The 4,525-nt window shown below is 49.9% G+C and overlaps 1 protein-coding gene and 1 long non-coding RNA gene across 3 annotated transcripts in view; one reads left to right on the top strand and one right to left on the bottom strand.

Moving 5' to 3' along the window:
• The window catches only part of GRID1 (glutamate ionotropic receptor delta type subunit 1), a 1,431,845-nt gene that overhangs the window by 813,338 nt on the left and 613,982 nt on the right, over positions 1 to 4,525 (top strand). The gene's annotated exons all lie outside the window — the stretch shown is intronic.
• Positions 614 to 4,525, bottom strand: part of LOC109287291 — a 16,885-nt gene continuing 12,973 nt past the window's right edge. Inside the window, exon 3 of the long non-coding RNA XR_002094817.1 lies at positions 614 to 705. This is a non-coding gene — a long non-coding RNA (uncharacterized LOC109287291). The remainder of the gene's footprint in view (positions 706 to 4,525) is intronic.

Genomic DNA, 4,525 nt, shown 5'->3' with positions numbered 1-4,525 from the left:
CATTTCCCCCTACAACAAAATAAGTCCAGTCAGAAGGTGCACTATAAACACTTCACTATTCATTTTCTAAACCATTTTAGTCTTTAAAAATTTTCTAAAACCTATTTTAGTTTTTTAATGCTGCTTCAGAAATCAGAACAATTTAGCACTCAGACAGGATACATTTATTAGTGCTTAATAATCAATGCAATTCAAGTTGAAGTAATTTCTAACAGCATAAATAACTGAGAAACACCTTCACATTGTAAATGTTAATGTGTGAATAAAATTATGTATGTCATTCCATGTCAAGTAAAGTATCTAAAAACATCAGAAAATGTTTGTCTGAATGAACCAGCGTTAATAATAACAGAAGGAAAAACTAAGGAAGTAAAATATTTTTAGGGCTGGATCCAAATCCACTTAAGTTTAGGGATGCTTTTAATATACAGTGTGTGTGTGTGTGTGTGTGTGTGTGTGTGTGTGTGTGTGTATGTGTGTGTGTGTAAGTAAATCTATCCTAAATCACCCAAAGAAGAAACAACTTATAGGGAAATGCATACATTTTGAGAAAAAGTACAGTTTGGAAACTGGGTTTTTGGTTGTAGCCATGTTGGTCTAAGGATGTAGACAGGCAAGGTTTTTGAGTAGATGTGATATCTTTTATTAGACCAACTGAGTAGTTGGAAAAAAGGTTTTGGCAAGCTTCCGGGTGTAGTCACCCTTCTTTAGGACTTCCAATACCTGAAGAAGGTTGACTGTGCCTGAAAGGTTGCTAAGAACTTTTTTCCAACTACTCAGTTGATCTAATAAAAGAGATCACCTCTGCTCAAAAATCTTGCCTGCCTACAGTCAGGAAAGACACTTAAACCAAAATATAATCTAGGGATGTTGAGTTTCACAAAAAGTATCCACCCTTTTAATACTTTAAAAAGACTCACATTTTGGGAATTATCATATTTACTCTAACCCAAGAAAAGGGCTTGTATTTTCCCTCTCTTTAACATTGGGAGCAAACAAAAAGCCTTGTCTTTGATTCATATACCAGCCTAGGGCAGGCGGTGGGCCTGGATATAGCTCTGGCTCTGGCTTCAGCTCCCTGATGCAGCCCCAGGGCCAGAGATGCAGCCACTACTTGCCCTGCCTGAGCCAACAAGGCTTGCAGAGGCTCCAGCAGTGGGGGAGGGGCTGCAGCAAGTGGGTTGAAGGGAAGTCTGTGCAGTGGTCTGGGGCCATGGAGAAATGACTCTGCAGTTTTGGGCAGGAGTGGCACTGGAGAGGCTTCAGAGTGGCAGTACAGCTGTATAGGCTCTGGCTCTGCCTCTAGCCTTGACCAGAGGCTAGAGCAGGAGTTGCAGCTGCCCCAGCAGCCTGGCCAGGGCTGGGGCCAGGGACACTGCTGCTGCTTGGTGGGGCTGGAGCCAGAGCCACTAGTGTTCTTCATGCCCTGGGTCGGAGCTGCCTTATAGGCCAAACAGCACCAGGGTTGCGGGGGTAAGCAAGTGGCAGAGGGGTAGGCAGAAGATCCTGGTAGAAGGAGGGACAAATGCTAAGGGTGACAGGTAGAAAGGCAAGAGTCAAGGGTCATATTTCCTATCTCCCTGATGCTGCTTTCCCCACCACAGTGGTGTGGGAGGGTGGGATGGGGGCAAATTTAGGATGGCCGTCTAATACTTATATTCTATACATGAAAAATTAAAAACAAATTAAAAACAAAAATTAAAACAAATACATAGAATTTAATTATAGGGAGTTATCTTAAACTCAAAGTTTGCTTGAATTTGGGTAAGTACAGTAATCTACTTACATTTTCCAAGCCGTACCTTTAGGGGGCTCTGGAATGAAACAGTGGAAATGGCTTTTGTGTTATACAGTGTAGATCAATTAGAACTCAGAGAGTGAATTTTGCAGCCTTCCGTTAGGGGCTGAATAATAACTGGTACATGGTACCAGGAGTAAAATGATCTGATAACTGAGGAAAGCCCTGCTGGATATTTTTATTAGTTATCAGTTAACTAAGCAGAAAAGACTGCATATAAAATGATAATACAGAAATCCAACTTCTGCACTCCATGTAAAATAGAACAGAACTATATGTGGAAGAAAGGAAAGAGTTTGTAAAGATGAAGAATCAGTGTTGTAATTTTTGGGAGGCTGAGTCACTGATAAGTAAAGGGGAGAGAGGAAACAGGGCCCCCTGGCCCCTAGTCATGCCCCCGCTGTAGTTGCCCCACCACCCCAACTCTCACCTTCTCCTACTGGAGCCTGTCCACCTCAGGACCGCCCCATGGCTGAGTGGGTGCAGGTTCCCTCTCGGCACAAAGCCAAAAGGAAGACCCGGGCACAGCTCTGATGTGGAGGACTCCTACCCCACTCCCAAGACCACCACATGGGGGGAAGAAGTGACCCAACTTCCGGGTCCCTCCCCTGCTGCGCTTGACACCCCACCCGTGGAAAAGATCAAATGAGTGATCCCTGTGGACAAGATTTTGGGGCTGCTGGACAGCCCTGAGCAGGAGCCCATGGAAGAGACCCCTCACACCACAAGCCAGGGCATATCCCCCAAGACCATGGGCACCGAGGCTGAGGCCAACTCAACGAAATGTCCTTCAGTGGAGCCCACCCCCTCCAATGATCTAGGGTAGATGGGAGTCCTGGGACTCACCCCAGTGAGTTATAAGAGGGGGAAGTCCCCTCTTCCAGGACCCTGAGATGGGCACTAATATCACCCTGGTGCTTGACGGGTCTCTTCCCTTCCCCTCCCAGTCAAACCCCACTACTATCTAGCCCAATGATCCCACACCAGAGAGAGTTGGGGTGGGGTCCCCAGACCAGCAGTCCAATTTTGTTGGGGACCCCACACAGACCCCCTGGGGTTCCAGCTCTGCCCCACCATCTTGTGAGGGAACCCTGCCCCAACCTTTACCCCCACCCCCATCCCAAGGGGCTGCAGAGCTCTCCCAATCCCAGCTGGAGTTCAGGGTCTTAGCAGACCAGGGGGTTCAGATGGTACCTATGGAGCCCAGTGAACCCCAGGAAGAGGAGGACACTTGAGACCCAGCAGGCTCCATGGAGCCTGCTGACCTCTCGGTCCCGGCGGTCCCCAGGGGTGAGCTACTTGCATTTCTTGACTGTGACTACACTTGCCAGTCTGCAAGCAATGTACAGATCACCTCGGACTGTTGGGGAGATTTTGACAGTGTCCTTGCCACTGCAAGGGCACTGGCAGGGGAAGGCAAGGGGCCCCAAAGCTGCACAGCCTGGATCTATAGGCAGGCCCGCAGTTTTGTAGGTGCCCTCTATAGTTATGGGAGGGTGCTGCATGAGCTGGCAGGCCCCATACCGGGCATTGAGATGCATGAGGTACCTGCTGGACCGTCTACTCCAAGCCACCCAGCCATGAGGTTGTTTAAGATTGCGACCTTCAACGTCCACGGTTGCAGGAACGGTCTCCAGAGATGCTGGGTGATCTCCTTCCTTCAGGATGGGGGGGTACCCTGTAGTATCCTTGCAGGAGATCCTGACAACTTGGGCTGATTAACCTAATTGGTGGCTGGAGTGGGGAGGCAGGGTCTTTTTTAGCTACCTCTTGTGGGGTGGCCACCCTGTTCTTCCTAGGCCTGCAGCCAGAGATTCTCTAAGATGTTGAGGTGGTGCCGGGCCACCTCCTGCACCTCCAGATCCAAGTGCAGGGGCTGGTATTTAACCTACTGAATGTGTACACCCCTATGAGGGACCTGGAGTTGGCAGATTTTTTCAGCCAGGTGGCCACTTACGTTGGCACCCTCAACCCTCATGAGTGCCTGGTCCTTGGTGGGGACTTTAACGTCACACTGGACATGAGAGACCGGTCAGTCAGGGGGCAGAACCAGGCTGTCATATGTGTCTTTGGGGAGATCCTGATGAACTACTCCCTAGTGGATGTCTGGTGTGCCCGTCACCCTACTGATCCCCGCCCCCACTGCCTTCACCTATTTGAGGGTGGGAGAGGACCAGGCATGCCACTCCCAGTTGGACTGGGTTTATATCTCTTTGCCACATTTTCCCTGGGCCCACTCCTCTGGTATTCAGCCGACCCCCTTCAGAGATCACCACCTTGTCTGGGCCCAGGCCATGCTGGGCGGCCAGGGTTGGCCTAGTGGCATTTCGGTGCCAGTCTGATGGAGGATGGGCTTCAGGGAGGCCTTCTTGGAGTTCTGGCTAGCCTGGTGGGAGCAACGGGCAACTTTTCCCTCACTTCAGATGTGGTGGGACGTGGAGAACATATGCATCTGGCTTTTTTACTGCAGCTACACTAGGGGGCACACCCGGCAGAGAGAGACCATCCAGGAGCAGCTTAAGCAGGAAGTGCTAGAGCTGGAGAGGTGCCTGGATACAAACCCAACCAACCCATCCCTCTGTGGAGAGTGTTAGGAGAGGTGGGAAGAGCTTCGTCCTCTGGATGACCACCGCACCCATGGTGTGTTTGTCTGCTCTCGCATCCAGCTATTTCAGGAGATGGACTGAGGCTCCCGCTTCTTCTATGCCCTGGAGAGGAGGCAGGGGA

Source organism: Gavialis gangeticus, unplaced genomic scaffold (assembly GCF_001723915.1).
Source record: "Gavialis gangeticus isolate Ggan-Ray unplaced genomic scaffold, GavGan_comp1, whole genome shotgun sequence".
In the NCBI taxonomy this organism is placed as follows: Eukaryota; Metazoa; Chordata; order Crocodylia; family Gavialidae; genus Gavialis; species Gavialis gangeticus.
Note: the sequence above shows the minus strand (reverse complement) of the source record. Positions and strands in the feature narration are given on the sequence as shown.